At 47.3% G+C, this 16,027-nt stretch overlaps 1 protein-coding gene and 1 pseudogene across 1 annotated transcript in view; both read right to left on the bottom strand.

Moving 5' to 3' along the window:
• The window catches only part of LOC132592062 (zinc finger protein 883-like), a 77,902-nt gene that overhangs the window by 30,989 nt on the left and 30,886 nt on the right, over positions 1-16,027 (bottom strand). The gene's annotated exons all lie outside the window — the stretch shown is intronic.
• Positions 1-16,027, bottom strand: part of LOC118085569 (zinc finger protein 850-like) — a 55,934-nt pseudogene that overhangs the window by 15,401 nt on the left and 24,506 nt on the right.

Here is a 16,027-nt window from a genome sequence, read left to right on the forward strand (position 1 = left end):
GCCCAAGCCTTGGCACATGGAAAGGGGAGAGGGGACAGCCCCACAGGTGGAGGGGGAGGAAGCCTCAGAAGGGGAAGTCACGAGCAGTTCACCATGGAAATGGGAGGCGGGTTTTGAGGAGGAGGAAGAGGAGGAGTGGTTCTACCCGGTGACCAGTGCCCCTGAACCAGTAGAGGACTGGGGGCAGGTCTTCTCCTCCACGGACTCGGACGCCACGGACTTATTGGGGTTCCAGTTGTCGCCTGAAGCGGCGCCGCCGGAGCCTAACTGGGAACAGATTTTCACCCCTACCAGTTCAGACGCCACAGACTTTTGGGTTTCCAGTCGTCCCCAGCGCTCTCGGAGCCCTCGAGGGAGGGGGGAGGGGGGCCTGGGGGGTGGATGTGAGGGACAGGAGCTACAGGCAGCCCCCTCCCATCTTGAACACGAGCTCCTCGCCTAGCGGAAGTGGGAGCGGGGAGGGGGATACTTCGAGCGGGGATTCAGGAAGTAGAAGCATGGGATCTAGTAGGCTAGCGGAGCCCAGGCACCGCCTGGGAACGGAGAGGGGAAGCAGGGAAACCGTGGGAAAGAGACCGATCCCGGCGACACCGGAATTGCGTAAGAAGCGCCGGGGGAGGAGATTTAGTATTCCCAGGCTACTTTGCTGGAGGAAAACGCGGGAATCCCCATTCGGAGGTTCTGTGCCAGACTGAGAACATGTACTGACAGACTGTATATAGCACTGTTTCAGCACTGTAAATAGATTGCACCAATAAAAGGATAAAATGCAGAGCTGTGAGGAGTCATTACTCTAAAGTAGCCACCCCGGCACCTGTGACAGGCACTGTTGGCATTTGATGGCATACACAATGTTAGAGGATAAGCAATTAAATAGTCCTGAGATGGTATGTTGGATGTTGTTGGCCCCAACAACATCCAACATACCATCTCAGGACTATAGAATAAAATATTTGAGTGATAATGATAGAATGATTTAGAATGCGTTAGAATGATTTAAGATATAAAATGGAAATTGCTTAATTGGAATTTTAAAATGGACCCAATGAGGGGGGAATGGAGGAAGTCAACAATGTTAAGTAAAAAATGCAAGAATTGATATTTTTTTTATAATGTTTTTTAGTGATTTTGTAATACTGGAAAATGAATAAAAATTATTTGGAAAAACAGAAGTTCATCAAAGATTGGACTAAATTTGCAGATTATTTGAAAGAAAATTGCACTCAATTGAATATGTTGGTAGGATTGTGAGAAGCTTTGTAAGGTGAAAAAAGAAAAGTCATAGCAGTACATAATTTTAGTGATAAGAATAAATGTAATAATTTAAGGCAGTGATTGATCTGTGAAGTATAAATAATAGTAATGAATAGTAGAATATCATAAGGAAAGTTTGAAGGAAGTCACGGCCTTAAAAAGCCAAAATGTTAAAATACGGAAAATAATGTGATGGACGTTATTATTGTATGTTGAAAAACTAAATGGCAAAAGAAAAGAAAAGAATGAGACAAAACTGAGAAAAACCACCTTCCTCCTTACCCAGTGGCCTCTCTCTGGTTTCCAACAGAGGTCTCTCTGCCTCAGGAGAAATCTAGCCAATTTCTGCAAAGAGATCCTTTCCCTGAAAAAAGAAACAAGGATTCAAAACAGAGAATCGGGAGAAGGATTATAAAATTAATGTCAGGGCCAACAGCTTTAAGGGTGTTAGATCTCACTTAATGGATGCCTTCCCAGGGGAAAAAAGAGCCATCAGTAGACCATTATGGGATGTTCTCTGTCCTGTTTGGAGCCCCTTGGGAGCATCCAGAGGAAAGTCTCTCTCACCTGCTTTCTCTCCTCTGCCTGACTCAGGAGGAAACCTTCGGCCAGGGCCACCGCCTGGGAACTGGTCTCCGCTCCGCATTCCCTCACCCAGCTCTCCATCTCCGGGGGAAGGACAGCCAGGAACTGCTCCAAGATCACCAGGTCCAGCATCTCAGCTTTCGTGTGCCTTTCTGGCTTCAGCCACTGGTGGCAAAAGTGGTAGAGTCGGCTGCAAACCTCTCGGGGTCCTTTGGCCTCCTGGCAGCAGAACCGCCTCAACTGCTGGCTCTGCACCTCTGAGCGGAGGGTGTCCTCCTCACCCAGGATCTTCTGCACTGGGTTTTCCCAGAATCCCCCACTGCTCCCAGTTTGGATGGCATGGCCTCTTCCTGCTTCAGGGCCAGCTGAGTGTTGATCATCCATCTGTGCTCTCAGGAAGCCTCCAAGAGACCGGAAGGAACCCTTTGCTCTTCTGCCAAGTTCTGTCCGTCTTAACGAGAAGCTCTAGCAAATCCTACAAAGCAAATACATTGTTCTGTTACAGAATTTGTAGGTCAGAAGAAGAGAAATGTTCCCTGAACAAGCATGGATGAGTCTTCCTAGGAACCAGGGCTGGACGATTGCAATACAAAATGTGGAGGCAACTGAAGGGATTTCTGGGAGATTAATCAGCCTGGTTTCTCCTGCCTTCCAGTCAATGCATAAAGTCAGAACTGACTGACAAGGGAGTCATTTGTATCTTGTGAAAAATGGCTGCTTGGTTCTAGTGGGGGTCCTCAGGAGTTGCTCTCCACCACCCCCACTTCAGGGCACATTTCTCCCGTTTCTGTCTCCTTTTCTTGCACTTGGATTCTCTGCCGCTTTCCAGACAGACTCCTGGGGTGGGGTCCCTTTTTCTTTGCTCTGAGGGCCAGGTATGCATCTGGTCAACCCCCTGAGGGCCATGTGGATGGGGCCAAAGACATCTCCCTTGAAATTTAGGTGGGTAATTTATTATTATTATTCTGTTAGATAGCCATTGATGCCAAGGTCCCTGGAGGCTCAGTGAGTAAGGTAAAGGTAAAGGGACCCCTGACCATTAGGTCCAGTCGTGACCAACTCTGGGGTTGCGCGCTCATCTCGCATTATTGGCCGAGGGAGCCGGCGTATAGCTTCCAGGTCATGTGGCCAGCATGACAAAGCCGCTTCTGGCAAACCAGAGCAGCACATGGAAACGCCGTTTACCTTCCCGCTGTAGCGGTTCCTATTTATCTACTTGCATTTTGACGTGCTTTCAAACTGCTAGGTTGGCAGGAGCTGGGACTGAGCAATGGGAGCTCACCCCGTTGCAGGGATTCGAACCGCCGACCTTCTGATCAGCAAGCCCTAGGCTCAGTGATTTAACCACAGCGCCACCTGGGTCAGTGAGTAGCAGCGCCCATTTCCGGCTCGGCTGGTTTTCCAGCAAGAATCCCTTTGGGACAGAGAGGATGTGGTCCTGGGATGCCATGCTCTGGGTGCGAGGGGATTGCTGCAGTGGCCTCGTGTGGAGCTGCCCTTGGAGACGACTGGGAAAATGGTCCGCAATGCAGCAGCCAGACTATGGGCTGGGATCCCTCTCTTTATTCCTGGCCTTTCTCCCCCACCTTAATGTTCTTCCTCCTCGTGGGTTTCTTCTGGGGGGGGAGTTCTAGTTCACCTCCTCGTCCAGCTTTGGCACATGTCCATCCATTTGCACATGTTTCCTCTGTTGTGCAATGACGCTGAGCAACGTCACACAGAGTTAAAGTCCCAGGGACTCCTTTGTTTGAAGAAGGGAGATTTCGTGGGAGTTTGGGATCCTCTGATCTCCAGGAAGGAGAGCCTTGCAGACCTGCCCCCCCCCCCCGCAGGACCCTCTCCTCCCTGACTTAGGGTCCTGCCCCCCCCCAAGCACCCTCCCCTGCTGCAGCCCTGGGACCCCCCCCGTCTCCCCACTGCACCCTCTTGGGGGGGGGGAGAGAGGAGACTCACCCGATCATCCCAGGAGGGAGGAGACAGCGATGCAGCCCTTGCAGGAAAGACACCAAAGCAGGAAAGGAGGACTGGGGAGGGAGGGAGGGGCCTTGGCTCTGGAGGACCTGACCCCCCCCTGGTTCCTGTCCGCTCTAGGAAGGCAGCTTGGTTCCCTTTAACCCTTGCAAGGCCGAGTCCACCCAGCTCAGCCCTCTCTCGCTTGGCTCCCCCCCACCCCGGCTACGCCTATATGGGAAGAGATGCTTTTGGGGGCGGAATTTCGACTTCTTCCTCCCTTGGCCAGAAAGTGGAGGAGCAGCTTCCTGGTGGGAAGCAGCCAGGTGGCATGGCAGGGTCACGGGGGGAGGGGGAATGACTCTCTTCCTGAAGGCTCTTGGTTCCAATCCTGGGTCTCCATCGGACAGGTCCGGAGGGCAACAGTAAGAGCTGTTCGACAGTGGAACTTGCTGCCAAGGAGTGTGGTGGAGTCTCCTTCTTTGTAGGTCTTTAAGCAGAGGCTTGACAGGCATATGTCAAGAATGCTTTGATGGTGTTTCCTGCTTGGCAGGGGGTTGGACTGGATGGCCCTTGTGGTCTCTTCCAACTCTATGATTCTATGATTCTAACCATCTGGCAGCATGGATACACACAAGTTCTGACTTCAGGGACATTACTTGGTGGTTGCATCATTCCAGAGGGCCTTTCTTTCTTTCAGAGACATTTGTGGAGGACAGACTCATATTTTACACCATTATGTCAGCTTCGAGGTCGTACATGATTCCCTTAGTCTTTCGGCACACACTTTATTAACAGGAGGTAACAGGACTGCGACAGGACACGGACACACACACACCGGGTCTGTTTACATCAGCAGGAAGCAAGGAACCTCCTCCTAGAATTCAGGAGTGGGAGGGATAGAAGGGGCTCCTAGGGTCATCTAGAATCTCAGCTCAAGCATCCATGGCAGATGGCCGTCTGATCTCTGCTTACGGTAGAAACCTCCAAGGTAGGAGAGTCCACCACCTCCCAAGGGAGACCTTTCCCCTGCCAAACTGCTCTTAAGATGTCCCTCAAGGCAGCGGGTCCTGAGTTCTAGCACTGCTGAAATAATTGTCAGTGTTTTGAAAAAATATGGCAAAGCTTCTGACCTGCTTTGCCTGGCACAAAAGACTCCACGAAGAGTGTCCTTGCAGAGTATATTCTGCTTTTATTCTTAAAAACCTTTAACTGCAGAACGACAGACATCAACACCACCAGCTTTCTCCAACCAACCAACCAAGTAACAACCAACATCCAGCAAACACCACTAACATATATACAGGTACAATACAATTAGGTGAAAGGTTGCATGAGTCACTGCAGGCTGCTGACTCATGCTGACCCAGCTCCCCAGCATTAAAGAAACAGCGGCCAATTTTTAGCCGTGACACCCCTTCTGTTTCTTTAAATGCAAAAACTCCAACAGAAAACAAAACATACATATACTATATACATAAACCCAGTTTTGTCATCAATTCCCTATGACATGTTGCTGGCAAAGGCTTGGTAAACAAATCAGCAATATTATCTTGTGATTGACAATACTCCAGTTTGATTAACCCATTCTGTACACAATCTCTAACATTTGCATAACGGATGGCAATATGTTTTGATGCGGATTTCATTATTTCTGAGCCCGCTAATGCAATGCATGATTGACTATCTTCATACACTTGGATAGGCAAATCTACTTTACAATCTAGATCTTTTAGAATCTGTATAAACCACACAATTTCATTGCATGCTAGCGACAGGCTCCCATATTCTGCGTCACAGGATGAAGTTGCTACAAATCCTTGTTTCTTCGAACGCCATCCAATTATGGAATTGGCAAACATCACAACCATTCCACTTGTAGATTTTCTAGTAGTTACGCAGCTCCCCCAGTCTGCATCAACAAATACTTCTAGTCTCTCATCTTGTGTACTAGATATCTTTAAACATACACTTGCTGTCCCCTTTAGATATCGGATAAGCCTTTTCAAACCACACCAATCAACAGTACTGGGTTTAGATACACGTTGGCTCAGAACATTTGTAGCACATGCAATGTCTGGCCTTGACCACTGGCTTAAATACAGCAATGATCCTATTTTTGAGCGATACAACTCAGGCTGATCAAATTCATCATCACACACTATCTTTGTGAAATCTGGTATCATGGGAGTTTGAACTGGTTTGCAGTTTTCCATATCAAACTGCTCTATCAGATGATTAATTTTCTCTTTCTGGCTCAATAGAAAACTTCCATCAGCTTCTCGCCTTACTTCTACTCCCAAGTAATTGCTTACAGGCCCCAAGGCTTTAAGCTTAAACCTCTTTTCCAGCTGACTTGTGAGCTTCTGGATTTCATCTGTGGAACTCCCTGCTACAAGCAAATCATCTACAAAGACTAAGAGCATTAGATATTTGTCGCCTGTCCCCTTGGTGTACAGGCATGGATCAGCCACACTCTTTTTAAAACCTAGTTTTACAAGGGCTTGATTTAAACATTGGTTCCAACATCTTCCACTTTGTTTGAGTCCATAAACAGCCTTTTTCAAACGCCACACTACACCATTTCTCTCTTCAAAACCTGGGGGTTGTTTCATTAACACTTCATGATCTAAATTTGCATGCAAATATGCAGCATCAACATCAAAATGGTGGACTGCTAGTTTTCTTACAGCAGCAATGGAAAGCATTAAACGAAAAGTTTCACTCCTTAAAGTGGGAGAAAACACTTCATCATAGCTCTCCCCTTTAATCTGAGTGAACCCTCTGGCTACTAATCTGGCTCTGAAACGTGGCTCTCCAGATGCAAGGGTTTTTCTTTTGTAGACCCACTTGCATGACACCACTCTGGCCACCAGGTGGCGGCACTATGACCTCAAACACTTTGTTTCGTTTAAAAGAGTCCATTTCTTCTTTCATAGCTTGTTGCCACAAAGCACGTTCCCCAGGGGGTAAGTTTAAGACTTCATCATAACTTTGTGGCTCTATACAATTCATATTACATGCTCTCACTCCTAGGGTCAAACGCTGAGGAGGTACACCCTTGTTTGAACGCTGAGAACGTCTAGGCAAAATTACTTCTTCCTGCTCACTTATCTCTGGCTCTTCTTCCTCTACCTCTGGAGAAGAAGTATCATCTATTGCCACATCTTTTGGGGAAATCTGTGCCTCCTCCTCATCCTGCTCCTGTGTTGCCAATGGCTGAGAAGAAACCTCCTCTCTTACTTGCAGGGGCAGTAGGCAATCTGGGTTCGCGTGGATCATGGTCCACCTGTCCTGGTCAGCGAAGTCTGCACTTCGTGACAAAACCACGCGTCCTGGGCGTAAATTGAAACGCCACCCTTTGCCATAGGACTGATATCCCACAAAACGCAGTCTCTGTGCTCTAGCACCCCCTTTTTGGCGCTGAGCTTTGGGGATATTTACATGTGCCCAAGAACCCCAATTATGGAGCATCGTCCACTCTGGTTCTTTCCCAAACAACACACGATAAGGAATATCCTTTATAGAGCTAGACCAGGTTCTATTTATCAGGAAGTTCGCTGTGAGAAAAGCTTCACCCCACAGCCTATGGTTGTGACCTAATCCTGCATCCACTAGCAGACAGTCCTTTACTGATTGTATTACAGCCCCACGTCTTTCACACAGACCATTTTCTGCAGAACTATAAGGGTTAGTTAAACGATGAGTGATCCCCTTACGTCTCAACCATGCCCCAAACTGTTTATTCAAAAATTCCCCGCCCCTATCTGTTTGCAACTGCACAACAGGGCGATTGAAGAGCCTTTCAGCTTGGGCAACCCATTCTCTGAATGTGGGGAAACACTCTGACTTCTGTTTTAGCAAAAACAGCCAACTAAAACGTGATTTATCATCTATCACCAGAAAAGCGTATCTGGCGCCCCCTTCAGTCTTCTGTGGAAAAGGGCCTATCACATCACAATGGACAAGTTCTAAAACCTCTTTAGATACTCTGTCACTTTTAGAAGCCACAGGCTTCCTCTTAGATTTGGCCATTTTGCATACATTGCAGTCTAAGAAACAGTTACAGCTTTTTACTTTTAGGTTCTTGCACACCTTTTGCATCTCTGAAAGCACATGAAAATTTGCATGACCCAGTTTCCTATGTAGTTCATGTATACACCCCTTATGAACTGGCAAATTCTCTTGAACCACCTGGGCTGCTTTAACAGGCTTGTCTTGCATTACATACAGCCCATTTTCTATCTTTGCATGGCCACATACCTGAGTTCCTTTCTTTATCAGACAACCATCCTGCGTGAACTCAACACTATACCCTGCTTTAATCAAACAACTTACAGACAGTAAACAATAGTCCAAACTGCTTACAAACAGAGTCTCTGGCAGAGTAGTGTTCAAACACTGCAGGAAACATGTTCCCTGGCCATTAATCTTGCTTTTATGACCATCAGCAAGATAGATAGAGTCTTTTCCATCGACTGGCTTCCCCAGGGTCTTAAAGTCCTTCCGTTTGTTGCAGATTATGCTGCTGCTGCCAGAGTCCAGCAACCACGTTCCTCGAGGTATCTTCCTCTCCTCTCGAGAAAATGCAGAAACAAACTGAGCAGAACGCGTGTCCCTCTTCCCTGAAGAGAGCCCCTTCTGCTTACGTTTCTGTGTCGATTGCTGTCTCTGCTCCACGTCGTCTCCTGGAAGTCTTGCCCTGCATTGACGCTGGAGATGCCCTGGTTGGTTGCATCTAAAGCACCTCCTCACTGCCATGGCCAAGTCCAAATCTTGACTTTGCTCCTTTGGCAGATTCTGCTGCTGGCCCCCTCGGCTGTAACTCCTCCTCTCTTGGAGTTCAGCCTGTCTATCTGACCTTCTTTCTGCTTCCTCGGTCAATCTTCCAACCACATACTCAAGGGTCAGATCTCGGGGACGCATACTCTCCATGCTGTTAATCACGGGCATCCAGCTATCAGGCAAACTTGAAAGAATAATGTATGTTTGATCAGTTTCATCATAACGCTTACCTCTCTGCTGTAGTTGTAGAAACAGAGATTTCAGCGTTTGAAGATGAGTTGTCAAACTCTCACCTTCTTTCATAACAGTCCTGAACAGCCTTCTGGTCAGAGAAATGATGGTTCCAGCAGTTTCTCTGACATGCACTGCCTTTAATAAATTCCAGCACTCAAACGCTGTGCTGGCATTCGCAACATGCAGTAACTGGGAGTTGCTCAAACACAGCATAATTTGGGTACGAGCCCTTTCATCCAGTCGTTTTTTATCAGCAGAGTCCCATCTTGAAACCTCAGTCTCAACACAGTCCCATAGTCCATCTCTCCTTAGCAACAACTCCATTCTTATTGACCAACTCAGCCAGTTGCTTTCTGAGAGAAGTTCAAAAAGAATGCCTCCCCCAATATTTACAACTTGGGAAGACTGGAAACCTGCCATCTCTGCTGGTGCTTGCTGAGCCCCTTCAGAAGGGCCTCCAGCAATCTCTCCAGACTCTCTCTTTAGAGTCCGACTGGATGATCCTGGCTGGCACTCACCGGCTTCTAGCTGCTGCCTCTGTTGACCCTCAGGTTCCACCTGGCTCTGCAACCAATGTAGCCGCTCTGTGAGTTGCCTGCTGCGGTCCTGTAGCAAGTCAAGCTGCTCCAGTAGCCAATGCTGGGTGCCTTCTTGCCGCTCCAGCGTCGCTGCAGACAGTTACAGCTTGTCACCAACTGCTCCAACACACAGCCACTGGCTCAATGCACCACCAGGGCTCACCAGCTCCCTGCTGAGATGCTGTTAGTCGTTTTGCACTCTGCACATGCTCAGAAACACTGGGCCCATAACCTGTCAGTGTTTTGAAAAAATATGGCAAAGCTTCTGACCTGCTTTGCCTGGCACAAAAGACTCCACGAAGAGTGTCCTTGCAGAGTATATTCTGCTTTTATTCTTAAAAACCTTTAACTGCAGAACGACAGACATCAACACCACCAGCTTTCTCCAACCAACCAACCAAGTAACAACCAACATCCAGCAAACACCACTAACATATATACAGGTACAATACAATTAGGTGAAAGGTTGCATGAGTCACTGCAGGCTGCTGACTCATGCTGACCCAGCTCCCCAGCATTAAAGAAACAGCGGCCAATTTTTAGCCGTGACAATAATCACATTGGCTACCAAGGAGGAACCAAGCAAAGTTTAAAATAAATAAATCATATTCTCATCATAAATGAGCAATACTTTATGATGCATGCTTTTATGCTAATACACTGTATACAAAAGTAAATCATTTCCCCTTCCAGAAATGCTTAATTGCAAATTCAAGGGACACTGAAGTCCTTGCAGAGATAACAGGGTGGCTTTCCAGATTAGTTAGCTGGGAGTGAGACAGTGGGCAGAATGGCATTGGGCTCTCTAAGATGCCAACTAATTGCTTTCTTGAGCCTTTTTAGAACTGCAATACCATTTTTATTTTTATTTAAAAAGATTGATTTTTCAGTCATGGCAGTGTGTGAGCAAATACTCCACATCTGCCAAGCTTTCAGGAGCAGGACTAAGGGCTGAAAATGAAGCCCCCCAGATCCCCAAAGGTTGAGGGAAAGGCTCTATCTCCTTTCTTCATTTTCCTTATCAGTTATTTCCACCTAAGAAATGGGAAGAAAGCAGCTGCTCATGTTCAGCGCAGGGTTTGTTGGGGTGGAGATTAATGAGCTGACGATGGTATGATTGTCAGGAATGAATATTATTTGTTCTTATCTGTAAGTGAAGTCACATTTAAAACAACACAGAAGCAGTGAAAGGGAATTTCCTAAGAAGTCTTTTATTCAGTCTCACCTGTAATCATGTGCTGAACACACAGAAACACATAGATACTGTAATGTGAAATTACTGGGAGTTACAGTCTCCAAATAACACTCCACACATGAAAGAAGATTAATGAAATAGTACACGATTGTTAGGAGATTCATGTGGCAGCACATACACCCGGACAACACCATCACTGGCCCCAACAACATCCAACATACCATCTCAGGACTATTAAATTGCTCATCTTCTAACATTGTGTATGCCACCAAATGCCAACAGTGCCCTTCAGCTCTCTATATTGGACAAACAGGCCAAACCCTACGCCAAAGGATAAATGGACATCAATCTGACATCAGGAATTACAAGACAGAGAAACCAGTAGGAGAACACTTCAATCTCCCAAGACATTCTATACAAGATCTCAAAGCTGCTGTTTTATTACAGAAAAATTTCAGAAACAGACTGGAAAGAGAAGTTGCTGAATTGGAACTCATTACCAAGCTTAAAACCACGGAGCCACCTGGGATGAACAAAGACATAGGATTCTTATCTCATTATGCATGATCAAGCTTTCTTTTGCGCCTCAGCCCTTGCTTTTCCCCCGCAGGACCAATTGCAGTCATCAGCAGTCGTTAACAGCCATCAACAGGTTTACCACTCCTACAGCCCATCACCCATTCCCATCACCCCCCACCCACCCTCTGAATATACAGAAGGGTCTGGTTGATTCTGTTTCAGTGTATCTGACGAAGTATGCACACGAAAGCTCATACCAAAATAAAAACTTAGTTGGTCTTTAAGGTGCTACTGAAGGATTTTTTTTTATTTTGCAGTCATAGGGTTATTGTGTATCATATGACTGTATGAGTTTTCATTCCCACAGAGTGGAAGTGACGTAGACAGGATGTTTATCTTGCTGTACTACGTGGGACTGATGTCTATTTCTTCTTTCTCTTTACTGGCTGTGATGCCATGATGTAGAGATCCCAGTTTGTTTATATGTAAATAAAGCAGTTTAGCCTTATTTACTGACTTGTGTGTTGTTCATCACGTTTGTGAGAGCAATCGCACATTTGGCCTGTGGGACCAGTCCCGGGACGGCCGAATTATGGACGATTTCCCCACCTCCTTCAAAAATTTTTACTTTATCTTCATGGTACAAAAGATAATTTTAAAGAAAGCAATTGTTGCAACAGTAAACAACAAATAACTTGTCCTGATGGAATTGCAGACTTTCATCCTGCCATGTGTTACAAATTTCATTTGATTGCTCTAAAGATGATGCCACCTTTTCCCATGAGTGCTGGGTGGATTCCTGCAACAGTCTTAACAATTTATATATTCAATAAACATTGGACACGTGTCATAACAGGAATACGGATTATGTTCCCCCACCTTCGTGGTTTCCCCTGGCAAACAAAATTTAAGATACTTAAATCGTGGTGCCCAGAAGTGAACACAGTGATCTAGGTGGGACCTGACCAAGGCAGAATGAAGTGGTACTATTCCTGCCCTTGATGTTAGGGCGCCAACAGGTTGGCATGCTGAAGGCAGCAGTCGGATGAAGAGGGAGCCTAGGTCCACAGTCTGGGACAGGAGAAGCTGAAGTCAGGAGCAGTCCGAGTCAGGTATCAGTACTGGGGGTCAGGAGAAGCCAACGTCAGGAGCTGGAGTCAGGAACACTGGAACCAGGAACAGGATGAGTGAGGACAACCACGTGCCGGCCTTCCTTAAGTAGCCGGTTCCTCACCATGCCTCTTACAGCTGCAGCTGCCTCCAATTGTGCCCTCAGTTTCTCAGCTCTAAGCTCTACAGCTGAGAAGGGAGGGGGCCTGTCGGCTCCTCTCCTCACAAGGGCCTGATTCTGCCTCAACTCCTTCCCCCTCCTGCTCTGGCCTTCCCTCTTCCCTATCTGCTTCTTCCTCTTTTGAGGAGTGCCGCCGCCAGTCTTCTCCAGGTATGAAGTCCTCCATTTCCCCAGATTCTCCTGTGGGGGGGGCATTCTACCTGGGGAGAGGGCTTGCCACCACTTCTCCTCATCCGGCTCAACCCTGACACTTGATCTAATTCTGCCTTCTGCCACATTGGCCTCCGCTCCCCGTTTGGTGTCGTCTGCTAATGTGATGAGCATCCCCTCAGTTCCTTCATCCAAGTCATTTATAAAGATGCTGAACAGCAACAGGCCCAGGACAGAATCCTGCAGCACCCCTCTTGTCACTTTCCCCCAGGATGAGGAGGAACCATGAAGGAGTCCTTTGGAGGTCTTTAAGCAGAGGCTTGACAGGCATAGGTCAAGAATGCTTTGATGGACTGCATGGCCCTTGTGGTCTCTTCCAACTCTATGATTCTATGATTCCTCTTTGAGTTTGGTCAGTCAAATTCACCTAACAGTTACCTCATTCAGCCAACATTTTACCAGCTTATTCACATTTTACAAAGCTTCAGATATTTTATTGGGTGGCAACCACCCCTTGGCTCTAAGAGCTGGCTCCTATTACCTACACCCACAGGTCTCAGGATGGTTACAAAATAAAAACACAATACAAAAACACAAAATACACATCTGTAACCCCCTCCCCACAACACTTTAAAAGGGCATTAGATGTCAATCAGCCAAAGGCCTGGTTAAAAAGATGGGTATTTGCGTGACGTCTAAAGCTGAAGGGTTTTTACGAACTACTGTATGTATGAATTCTATGATGCCTAGTGAGATGGGAGCTCTGACTGAAGCTCTTTCCACATTCCACACACTGATAGGGTTTCTCCCCTGTATGAATTCTCCGATGGGAAGTGAGACTGGAACTCTGACTGAAGCTCTTTCCACATTCCAAGCACTGATACGGTTTCTCTGTTGTATGAATTATTTGATGGGAAGTGAGATGGCCACTCTGACTGAAGCTCTTTCCACATTCCCTGCATTGATAGGGTTTCTCCCCTGTATGAATTCGTTGATGAGAAGTGAGATTGGAGTTCTGACTGAAACTCTTTCCACATTCAATGCACTGATAGGGTTTCTCTGTTGTATGAATTCTTTGATGGGAAGTGAGATGGCCACTCTGACTAAAGTTCTTTCCACATTCCCTGCATTGATAGGGTTTCTCCCCTGTATGAATTCTTTGATGGGAAGTGAGATGGGAGCTCATACTGAAGCTCTTTCCGCATTCCAGACACTTATAGGGTTTCTCCCCTCTATGAAATCTTTGATGGGAACTGAGATAGGAGATCGTATTGAAGCTCTTTCCACATTCCACGCAGTGATAAGGTTTCTCCCCTCTATGAATTCTTTGATGGGAACTGAGATAGGAGCTCGTACTGAAGCTCTTTCCACATTCCAAGCAGTGATAGGGTTTCTCCCCTGTATGAATTCTTTGATGGGAAGTGAGATCGGAGCTCTTCCTGAAGCTTTTTCCACATTCCAAGCACTGATAGGGTTTCTCCCCTGTATGAATTCTTTGATGGGAAGTGAGATGGGAGCTCATACTGAAGCTCTTTCCGCATTCCAGACACTTATAGGGTTTCTCCCCTCTATGAATTCTTTGATGGGAACTGAGATAGGAGCTCGTACTGAAGCTCTTTCCACATTCCAAGCAGTGATAGGGTTTCTCCCCTGTATGAATTCTTTGATGGGAAGTGAGATCGGAGCTCTTCCTGAAGCTTTTTCCACATTCCAAGCACTGATAGGGTTTCTCCCCTGTATGAATTCTTTGATGGGAAGTGAGATGTCCACTCTGACTAAAGCTCTTTCCACATTTCACACACTGATATGCTTTCTTCCCAATGAGATTTCTTTGATGGGAAGAGGAATGCGTACTATTTCCACATTCAAGATATTGATACGGCTTCTCCATTGTGGGGATTTTGTCATGGCCATCCTTGTTCTTGATTTCCAGTCCCTCACTATCTGCAATGAAGAGAAATGGATTAGAGCCTCAGGGAGAAATTAATGAAGAATACTTGTTAACACTGGTAATAGAGGCATAACACAAGTGGGTAAGAAGGATGGTTTTACTGAAGTGTTGGGTGCATTAATTAACAGAAATCAACTGACATCCTTAGGGGAACCTGTGATTCGATAAGCCTGGCTCTTCTCTCGGATGGATTTTGTTTGCCTCCATCAGGGACTTTCCCAGAGGAGTTGAAGGAAGCAGTGGTGCGTCCGCTCTTAAAGAAAGCATCGTCAGATCCGCTAGATCTATCCAATTATCACCCTGTTTCAAATCTTCCATACTTGGGTAAGATAATTGAAAGAGTGGTTGCCGAACAGCTCGGTAGGTTTCTGGATGAAACATCGGCTTTAGATCCATTCCAGTCCGGCTTTCGTCCCGGCCACGGGACCGAGACAGCACTGGTCGCCCTAACAGATGACCTCCGTAAACAGCTGGATCAAGGCGGGTCGGGGCTGCTGATTCTTCTAGATCTGTCAGCCGCCTTCGACATGGTCGATTATGAGCTTTTAGACCACCGCCTTGCCGACGTGGGGATTCAGGGCACAGTCCAACAATGGCTGCGTTCCTTCATCTCAGGTCGGGGACAGAGGGTGGCGCTAGGGAGGGGGTTGTCACCGCGGCACTCCTTGGTGTGTGGAGTCCCGCAAGGTGCAATCCTTTCCCCAATGCTTTTTAATATCTTCATGCGCCCCCTTGCCCAGATTGTCCGGAGTTTTGGGCTGGGTTGTCATCAATATGCTGATGACACCCAGATTTATCTGTTGATGGATGGCCGTCCTGCCTCGGCCCCGGACACATTGACCAAGTGCCTGGAAGCTGTTGCTGGATGGCTACGTGGGAGTCGGCTGAAGCTAAATCCTTCGAAGACAGAGGTCCTCTGGCTGGGTCGGGATGACATGGGGCGGGGGGGCCAACTTCCATCTTTCGCTGGGGCCCAATTAGTGTCAGCCCCTTCTGTCAAGAGCTTGGGGGTAACCTTGGATGCCTCCCTTTCCATGGAGGCACAGGTTGCAACCACAGCCAAGGTGGCATTTTTCCATCTCCGCCGCATTAAGCAGTTGGTCCCCTATCTCTCTCAACCTGATCTAGCCACAGTGATCCATGCGATGGTCACCTCTAGGCTTGATTATTGTAACTCGCTCTACGCGGGGCTGCCCTTGAAACTGACCCAGAAACTCCAGCGGGTGCAGAATGCCGCAGCGAGGCTCCTTACAGGGTCCTGGCCGCGGGATCATATTCATCCAGTGCTTTACCAACTGCACTGGCTCCCGGTGGAGTACAGGATCAGGTTCAAGGTGCTGGTTTTGACCTTTAAAGCCTTATGCGGCTTAGGACCCTCGTACCTACGGGACCGCCTCTCCCGGTATGACCCACAGAGGACATTATGGTCCACAAATAATAACATATTGGAGATCCCGAGTCACAAGGTGGCTAGGCTGGCCTCGACCAGGACCAGGGCCTTCTCAGTACTGGCCCCGACCTGGTGGAATGCTCTG

This window comes from Zootoca vivipara, chromosome 4 (assembly GCF_963506605.1).
Source record: "Zootoca vivipara chromosome 4, rZooViv1.1, whole genome shotgun sequence".
In the NCBI taxonomy this organism is placed as follows: Eukaryota; Metazoa; Chordata; class Lepidosauria; order Squamata; family Lacertidae; genus Zootoca; species Zootoca vivipara.